The sequence below is a fragment of the Lepidothrix coronata genome, unplaced genomic scaffold, assembly GCF_001604755.1.
Source record: "Lepidothrix coronata isolate B3197 unplaced genomic scaffold, Lepidothrix_coronata-1.0 Scaffold46, whole genome shotgun sequence".
Taxonomy (NCBI): domain Eukaryota; kingdom Metazoa; phylum Chordata; class Aves; order Passeriformes; family Pipridae; genus Lepidothrix; species Lepidothrix coronata.
In genome coordinates, this window is record NW_016690226.1 from 557,142 (window position 1) to 567,364 (window position 10,223).

The 10,223-nt window shown below is 41.2% G+C and overlaps 1 long non-coding RNA gene across 1 annotated transcript; it reads left to right on the plus strand.

Moving 5' to 3' along the window:
- The first annotated feature begins 2,910 nt into the window (after positions 1-2,910).
- On the plus strand, positions 2,911-6,666 carry LOC108497256. The gene is made up of 5 exons (XR_001874725.1): positions 2,911-3,010; positions 4,567-4,669; positions 5,059-5,135; positions 5,840-5,939; positions 6,272-6,666. It is a non-coding gene; the product is annotated as an uncharacterized LOC108497256 (long non-coding RNA).
- The last annotated feature ends 3,557 nt before the right edge of the window (positions 6,667-10,223 follow it).

Below are 10,223 nucleotides of genomic sequence, written 5' to 3' on the forward strand. Positions count from 1 at the left end.
AGCTGATTCCAACTGGCCAAAGGAACATTTCGTATCATACAATGTCATGCTCAGTTTATATACAGTTGTGGAAGTTATCCAGAAGTGGGGCTGACTGCAGTTTGGGGATGGGTTTGGCATCGGTCAGCGGGTGGTGAGCAATTGTGTTATATGTGCATCATTTGTTTTTTCTTGGGTTTTATCTCTCTCTTCTTTTTATTACTATTGTTATTATATTGTATTTTGTTTCAGTTGTTGGACTGTTCTTGTCTCAACCCATGCGTTTTACTATTTTTTTCCCCCTCATTCTCCTCCCCATCCACTGTGCTGGTGGGGGGAGGTGACCAGGCAGCTGCATGATGCTTGGCTGCTGTCTGGGGTTAAACCATCACACTTGGTTATTTCACCAGAGTGGAAGGGATTGCCAAATACTAGCATCCTGCTGAAAAATGCAAAGCTGTTCTGATGACTCATCTGGCAGCTACAGCAACTACTTCATATTAATACTAAGTCATAACACAAAACTTTGGAAAATTAAGGTAAAGGGAAACAGATGTTAAGACTAGGAAATGTTTCAAAAAAACCCACCCACCCACCCAACCAAACCAAATCAAAAAACAAAAACAAACAAACAACAAAAAACTAAAACCCAAAGCATTCATCAATTTTGTAGATTCCTTCCATTTGTCTTAGAACAGACAGAGAAATGATTAATGCTTTCTCATTATTTTGTAACAACATTTGGAATATAAGCAATGAAAAGTAAAGAAGAAAAACAAATGTAAAAACATTTCTTCTTATTCCCTCATCAGACATCTTCAAAAGAAAATACAAAAAGGCACAGTAAGACTTATATTCAATCAAAAGAAAGGAAAATCCCAATTAGGGCATGCATTTAGGATTTTAACTTGGTATAGATGTTCTTTTAAGAAAACTATTCTTACTGGCTCTGTTCGTACTGGGATTTAAGAAGTGCAAAGAACACATATTTAGCTAGCTAATGTGTATTAACAGCTTAGCACAAATAAGGCAGTATGGTTCCATGATGTATTAAAAATCAGTTAGTTAAACCTCAAGCTACTTCTTGCCATTATGCTTAACGTATGTTAAAATCATACTGTCTCATTTTCATTAGGCTGTTAATACATGCCCCCAAAGACAGCTTCACCTTAAAGCTCCCATGAGAAAGACCTAAAGGTTTAGCTCTGTTGGCAAAGCCATCTTAAGTTGACATTCTGCTGATGCGGCTGTAACATACTTCCTGTCTCTTCACTCCCCCAGTAAACACTCTTGGCAAAAAGATTACAAGGCCAGAGAGCTGCACCTGCACTTTGACTACAAAGTAGTGTCACATTCAGCATCCTGTGTCCTCATGCCTATGATTAGAGCAACAAAGGTCCAAGGCATGGACCTGATCCTGGGCACAAGAAAGTGGAGGCCAGCCTACCAGGTTGGCAGAATTTCATGTGCCGCTTGTCAATTCACACAGACAAATTGAGGCTTGTCCTGAAATTGTCTTGCTTTGGGTCATGACTGCTGACCATAGCGTAGGAAAGAAAATGCTACTTGTCCCAGTACCTGTGTGAATCCATCCTGATTTTTCTTTCCTAAATTAAAGCATTCCATAAGATTTCCCCAAATCTACAAGTTACTTTTACATGACTCAGATTTAGATTTTCAACATTAATTCCAAAAGAAAATTCCCTGCCTCTAAGGTATTTCAACGCATTAAATATACCCACTGCCCTTTCAGAAAAACAACCGGTCCCCATATAGTCATCACTTTCATTGTGCTGTTTCTCTGGGCGACTTACTGAAGAAGAAATTTTATTCTTTCTTCTGCCTTTTTACTTGCTCAGGTGGGACAGCCACCTGGATGTCACCAGGCCAGAGACCTAGTTGTTGAGGCCTAGTGGTGCCTAGTCAGGCACCAAACCACCACCAACAGAGTATAAAAGGGGCTCTTAAGGTCCTGGTGACACATTTGCTGTGTGTACTTCCTCTGCTTTACAGCTGACTCACAGGAGAACGACCAGGCTCTCTCCAGAACAGGAAAAATAACTGCATATTATCTCTTTAAAAGCCTCATAATCCTCAGGCAACAACTGAGTAGTAACTGCAGTGACGGCCAAAATCTTTCTGCTTCATATTAATAAACCCCAACACAATATTACTGCTTGCTGCATCAAAGGCTTTTACGTAAATGACCTTCTATTTCTTTTTACACTGAAACAAAGAATACACGTGTGGAAGGACTTGGATGTTAAAGACTTTGCTTAGGTTTCCATTTGGTGCATCATGTTGGCTTTTGAAATAAATAGAAAGCAAACAAGGAGTGCAAATGGGGGAAAAGCAAATAATCTCTATGTTTTAATGGTCTGACATGTCATTTTCCAGACCATTTTAGAGACTTTCAAGAAGAAAGCATCTTCTCCAAAAAAGTATCACTGTTACCTTTTTAAGGAGACCAACTGCCCAGTGTCACTCTTGAGAGTCACTGCTTGCCTTATGCTGACACAGGGACACACAAAGCCATGACAACAAGGGAGTGACCCACCAATGCCAGTTATGTCTTCTGCAAATGCTTTTTCTCTAGATGGTACAATGCAATTATGAAGTATTCTGCACAGTTTCCTCTTATTCCCATAAATTGCATAGACAGAAAGAGCCTGCTCCAAAATGTGGCACCTGTGGAACTGAGTTACCCACTCATGTCCACTGATGTCCTTACTATGTGGCAGCTTCTTATCCTATGGGGAATGGCTGCTGGGTGATATGAATACCTCTAGTTCACTTCCACAGATGTCCTGGTTCATATTTGGGTTGTAGATCAGGTCACTAACAGTCGGAACTGCAAGGTTCCTTTCCCTCAGTGACATCGTGGCACTGATAGTTCTACCATGACAACAGAACACACTAGATAGGTTAGTGCATATTTTTTTGCCTGGTCCTAAACCCTCCCTTAGAATATACATTAAGCTCCAGCCAGTACTGCCTCGCCAGGTGGTCTATCTTTGCTGGAGGACCTTAGGTAAACCAGTCAGATTTTTACTGGGTAGTTTTGTAGGGACAAACACATTCCCCAGTGTAGCTATGAGGTTCCACTGACATGACACTGGCCTTGCACGAGCATGATGCCTTATGGGGAGCCGTAGCACAGCCAGGCAGAATGGCTGAAAAGAAGAGAGCACTGAGGCCTTTAAACTACAGGTCCCATGACAGCCAGGGATAATGACGGGTAAAGAAAGGTTTTCTGCAAACTGGTTAAATTAAAAAGTAGTAGTAGTAGTCTGTTTGAGCTGACTAGAAACACAGTACTTCATTTAGACCTTCCCAGAAAAATGATAAAAGGTACTTCAAAAATAATAAGAACAGTAATAATAAAAGAGGTGAAAATCACACCATTCCCAAAGTTTTGTAAACCATATTTTCCATTTTAAATCATTGTAGACATCAAATTTCAGAGAGTCTTACCCTTGCTAGCAGTTCCCACTATTTTATCTGTAGTATCGAACAACTGGAGCTTTGCATCTCCTCTCTTCATTACTATCCTGATAATAACATCCTGTACAAATGCAGGCAGATTTGAACTTCCATCAGAGAACTGTAGCAGCTGCTGAGCAGGGAGAGGATTTTATTTTTTTCTTTCTTTTAAAACAATTAAAAAGAAGTATCTGACTGTTTCTATGAAAACTGTGGACTGGGCAACATCTTTTAAAAAAACATCACTGGCTGAAAACTGGCAGTCGCTCCGTCAGTATGACAGAATAATTAAAACCAGTATGACAATAATTAGCACTTCTATAGTTCTTTTCATCCATGGATATCAAAGCACTTCACAGAAACAAGTGCAGCTACCTCAGTTTTTAAAGCTGAGCTTAGAAAAAAACCAAATCAGAACTTATTCTGTGTGGAAAATTTCAACAACTTCATCACTATTCATCCTAAATTAGAGAAGAGAGTTGAAGTATTTTTTACAAATTTCCAAAATCAAGAATGCTTAAAAAAAGTGCCACGGTTGATAAGGAAATTTTGGTGGGTTTGATGGAACCAAACATTCAGCCATTCTGAATTTAGTACATTTTTGTTTTTTTGAGTCTCTCAACAATACATCTGCCTTTGGGAAGCAAATGCCTCCTGGGAGCTGTAGTTCCTCTTTTTCCACTGAACTTGATAACTCTATTAGTTAGGCGCTGCCTGTCCTCATCCTGCCCTAAGGCTGGGCCTCCCTATCTTACTGCTCTGCAGAAAAACATCATCAAACTATTCCTTACTGCCTCTACTGAGCTCCTGAATGAGAGGCACTGACTGCAGCAAGGAGGGCTGGACAATTTAGTGAAGAAGTAAATATAAAGCTGAATAGCCCCAATGACATGCTTTAGATGCCAGTCCAACTCTCCTTCTATGAGTCAGTAAAGCATCCTACAGTAGATTTGACTTTTTGGGATGAGTTCTTTCAGGTCAAGCCTGTGTACAGGGAGCTGAAGGAGGGATTTGCTGCTGCAGCTGCCACCTTGGGTTTATGTCTGCAGCTGATATGGTCATCATGTCCACTTGTTCGCAGCTTACAGGGTTTTTTCTTTCAAGGACTGGCCTGTCTAGAATGGGCGGGGAAGAGGAGGAAAGGTCATGATTGCTACTTACAGATGTCTCACCTCAAATTAAGGCTGCTAATATAACTTGACAGAAGGTGGGTTACATACCCAGATGCTTGCTGATGTGGCACCCTTCTCTGTAAGTTGCATAGTTTTAATATCAGCAATGCCCCGTGACTCCTCTCAGCTACCATGTCAGGTACGACAAAGAGCTTCCTCTCCAGTGAGGCTGGAAACGTGCATGGGACCAGAGGGAGCCTGAATAAGCTGCTGCTTTTCTAGGAAAGCCCATTCACATTTACTGCATTTCTAGAACTGGCCTGAACGTTTCAATGCTTTACTTGTGCTCCCCTTGCACACACACTGGGGCAATTCATCTTGGTAGTCCCAACTACTACAATACTGAAGGGGGGACTTTGATCAAACAAGACTAAGCTGATTAAACTTCTGCTGTTTTCTAAGACTGTTCCTTTAATAATTTCAGAGCCACAAACCTCAGGGAGACTGCAGGTTCATGAGGGAGAAATCAAGGAGAAGCATTTAACATTGCTACTAATTTAGGTAATGTTACTAGAACCAAAGTAGACGTTTGCTGGCGCAGAGCATGTGGCAATTGAACAGTATCAAGTTCAGCTGATTATTCATGATTACACATACAAGCAACCCAGTTAACTCTTTAAACCTAACCTGGTAAAACAGGATGGCCAGATGTAAACAAACATCACCCTGGGGAAAATCAGGTCAAAGTCTACCCTTACAAACATGCCCTTTTCCTGTATTTTAGTGTACTATACAGATTTTTATTTTTTTTCCAAAATGCTTCTGATACTATGTCTGATTGTAAAAACCTGACATACATTATGGTGACTCATTCCCAGAGTCACCATAATGCTTATTGGATCAGCCATTTACATGTATGTCAGATCTTGTTACTCAACACCTGAGTTACACACACAGCACAGCTTAACTTCACTGGGTGAAACCATCCAAAACCATTTCCAGCAAACAACCAAAGCATTATTGCATTTAAATAAATAAATAAATATTTCTGGACAAAAGCCTAACTTGTAAAAGGCCTCTCAGGCCTACATTTCTCTACTTGCATATTTGCACAACTGAAGAAAGAAACAGGACTTTTCCCCGGATCTACCTCTAAGCAACATACTCCATCACCTCAAATGTTGATAGCTGCAAAGGAATGGAGGACAAAGACAGAACTGCTCTGATGATGACTTGGGACTGACGACTGATCTGGCATTTTTCAGTTGTAGGACAAAGTTCCCAGACACCTTTGTGAGTAGGGGCAGGTGGATGGGACTGCCACTGTTGAAGGCTATCCACTCTGTAACAAGACATGTATTGAAGGTAATTTGAAAATCTCCCTAATTTCTAGATTTAACAAGTGCATGATGCCTGGCTCAGACGTTTAGTTCTCAGTTAAGAAACATGGAGCGGATGGTGGTGCTTAGAACAATCTTTTATGTGAAATGTATACGTTCGTCTGTCAAAACATAAATAATGTACTGGGACAGTGTCACCTTGTGGTTGTTTGCTGACATAGCGGCCAGCCGAGGGGATACTCCCTGTACCTAACCCCCTCGCCCCCAAAAGCCTTTATTCAGGAATGTCAACCTTGCAAATTTCCTTGGGGTGAAATAGGACCTCCATGATCTGTCCACTCTCTACCCTCCATGCAGGTGTTAGCAGCTTTTGCACTAATGGTTCCGAAAGCCCTCACAGAGGTACAAAGGCATTAAACAACTGGGACAACTCTACAACTTGCACTGGCTTCAAAAGTCTGGGAGAGAAAGATGTGTGAAGAAGGAAGCTGCCAAGTTCCTAAATGGGAGCTTTGACTTTAGGCAATAAAATTCCACTTCTCCCTTTTTGAATCTCCTGCCTTGCAAGGTAAATTCAAAGGACTGGCAGTGGATTTTGAAAACTGTTGTGTAGAAAGAGGAAAAAACACAGCCATAATCCAAAGCAAGGAAATTCAGACACCAAACTGTGCTCTTAATGGAGAACTAATGAATGTTAATTAACCACCAATTGACAAAAAAACATATTTACTGTAGTTTAACAGCTCTGCAAATAAGCACAAACTCATTTACACATGTTTAAACCTTAATAAATACATTTGCAGTCACTGGCCGCTTAAGTTGATTTTCAAACTGTCCCTTATAGTAAACATAAAAGGGTACATTTGGTTGCAAAAGTTATTACACATTAATTAAACATCAGCTCATTGCAGAAAACTAAATAAGTTAATGGCAAATGACCTCTTTCATCAATACTGGTTTATTACACAGCTATTAAGAGCTGTACACAAAAATGAAGAAAAAGCACCATGCGATTAAGCTTTGTCTCTGTGCTGTCACCCACACCTTTGCAAAGCTCTCCCTGATAAGGGAGGGTTCCCCAGGCACTGTGCACAAGTGAGGAGGGCCAGCATGTCATGCAGTAACGTTACTGCAGGCAATGCTCTAAGCAGCAGGTTTCTTCAGTGCAGTAAGCATGCAACAGAATTTAGAAAACTCGTTTTGAGCAGAAGGCATGGGATGGAAGAGTGTATAGTGACACTTAGGAGGAAAGGTGGTGTGAAGAATACTTGCAGAGTTTTCATTTTCTGAATTTATTTCATTCAATCCTGTGAGCCTTTCATTTGATTCCTTTTTCTGGCTTTCTCAGTTTGGACAATACCATCTTCTCTTCTGCTGCTACATGTGCTGTCCATTCAAAATGGTGCAAGAACTTTCTCTGCAGCTTTCACTATGATCCTGCATTCCTTCTCTTGTCCTATTCCCTGGTATATCCCTTAAGGTTGCTTCTAAACTACATCTGTATATTTTGCCCTAAAAGCACTGCACTCACTTCCCAAAGGTCTGTAACAAGGGTTAAGCCTTTAATGTGTGTTAAATGCTCTAAGATCCCCTTGCAGAAAATTCTGGACTTAAATAAAAGATAAACATCACCTCCCTTTCGTGTACTTCTTTAAAGAACACACAGCATAAAACCAACTCAAATGGTATTTATCCCAGGTTGGTTCATTCTCCAATGCTGTTGCAGAAGCCTCCAGTGGAGGGAGCTTAAAATAACTAAAAAAAAAAAAGCTTTACTTTCAACAGACTGACTTAATTAAGTCATTGTTTTGTATTTATACAAAAAAAAAGAAAAAATCTCAGGAAAGGAGAAAAGGAAATAATCAGCATTCATCAAATGGGAAAAGTCCAGATCAAACGGTGAAGAAGTGTTTTCAGACTTTGAGAGAATACAAATAGTGTGAAATAGAAAACACAAATTAAATTAAGAATCATAAAATTTTCTCTGTTTGCACAGCTCAGGCAACACTGTCTGAAGCCAATTTATTACCAGGCTCCACAACAAATAAGCTCACATGATTCCCACACTGAAATAACCTTTACTCATTTCACAATAAAACAACCATAGGGGTCTGGTAAGCAAAGATGAATTATAGCTGCTTGTCAGAAATAATTATGATAATCCCTCCCACTCCCACAATATCTGAGGATTATAACCACCTTTACAGACAGCACAGCACTCTCAAATACACAATGCAACATAGCAAAAGTATGTCATCAACAAGTTCTGAGATGGAGAAACTGAGGCACAGGCAGAGGAAGTTAATCAGTCCACAGCCACAGCGTTACTCTGATCCCTGTTCCCACCTTGGCCTCAGTCCCTTGAGAGTGGAAACGATTCCACTGATTTCAATGGACTTCTTTCATTTTACACACTGCTGTCACAATCTCAACAGATGGACTTCAGCTGCACTCAGGCTCTGTGATTATGGGCCAGTGTCCTCTTGTGCTACACAAAACAAGATTTCCCTGTCCAAGAGCTTGCAAAGGAGATGAGACTGCAACCCTTTGTGTTTGACTTGGTAATTGTGCCTGTATAGGATGGATCTGTTATTATCTGGCAATCCTCATGGATTGAAGACCTTCATGGCTGGGATGAGTCTTCTCTAATGTTGAGGGTATGTGTTGCATTCTAGTGACTGAATTTATGGAAATGCACAGGCTGAGTTATCTCCTCCAAACTGTGCAATTTCCCCTTCAGCATAAGGGGGCAACACTCATGTTTGTGAGAACTGAAGCAAAAACTTATTTTTAAGCCCTTGTGTGTGTTTCGAGGGTTTTGCCTTTGGTAGAGCCTTAGCACAACAAAATTCTGGCTGGTCCACATCAAGTTCCCTCCAGGCATCCACAGGCTTGGCTGCAAACCCTTCTCTTTGATAACCCAGACCTTTCCTAACTGTGGCCCTACCTCACATCCAACTTTCCTGCTGAGGCTATACCATTAAAACCCAGAAGGAAGCAGAACAACAGCAGTGCTTTCAGGAAAGTGATACCTCTGCATCTGGTGTACTTTAAAGGCACCAGGCTGTTCTGCGTTCACAAGGCACAACTCACATGATATCTGTCAGCCAAAGACATCCAAGGCAGTTGTGCCAAGCTGCCTTTTTCTTCTCAGTTACAGACAACTGTGAAGTCCCTGTCTTTCCCCAGATGTTCTTGCATGCTTCATTGCAAAAAAATAAGTGTCTGTCAAAACCACCCGTGCCCGCTCCCAGGGAAACAGTAGCCAGGGGCAAGGTGTGTGGGGGAGTGTCCTTTTTAGAATCTGCAGCCTCATTAAAGTAATTGGCATCTGGACTCGATTTTGTAAGCTCAATGCCAAAGGGGCTGATGGGGTAACTAATGCTGTGGAGTCAGAGCCAGAAACTGCATAGCAGGCTTCTGAATGTGGTCTCTGGCAAGATCTATGCAATGAAATGACATTATGGCTTTGCCATACATTACATGCAAATTAGAAGAGGTTGGCAGCCATGCAACTGGCATACCATAGCAGCAATCATCCTTACAGGATGTAGAAGGCAAGGCTATTCATACTCAACCCAGCAGAGGGGTGGGAAAGGGAAAGATGATGCTCGCACAATACACCTGTTTGCCTCCTTTCCCCTCTGAGTGACCTAAAGGCTTTTCCCAGTGCACAGCCCCTGGTGTTCCTACCTTATTTTTCAGCCTTAGCAGAAGGTATGATTTTTTTTCCCTACATCTGTCCAAAATTCCCTTCAAATGTCTGCTGTTCTCTGTCTCTGCTTCTCCCAAAGTATCCTTGCCTTAGTGCCGAGTAGCTGCAGGATATGAACAACAAAATGTCTGTCTGCAGGTGCTGAGAATTGATAGATGCAGACAGCTGGCTGGCCAGCCGGGACTTCACCTGCTTTACTGTTGATGAACTGCTCTTTCTGTACTTTAATTGCTTTTAATGTTTCCCCCACTTAGGTAGGTATCTCCTCCTCTTTAACCTTTTGTATTTTCTCTGAACTGTTTGGTCTACAGAATCTACACCTAAGCTTCCCAAAATCACACAGCATACTCTGATGACAGAGGACACATGCCAACCTCCTGGTTCCCTATTTTCAAAGTGATGAGTACTAATAATTTGGGCACTCATTCCTGCTATTTATTTTTCTTATTGTTCTTGTGACTGCAGGGATTCACAATTTCTGTGGTGTAGAGAGACAAACTAAAGCAAAAATATACAGAAACCTAAGCCAGAGCTCTTGCTACAAGATTACAACAAACTCCCCCAAAGCCAAATGTCTTCTTGATGTCAGCAACT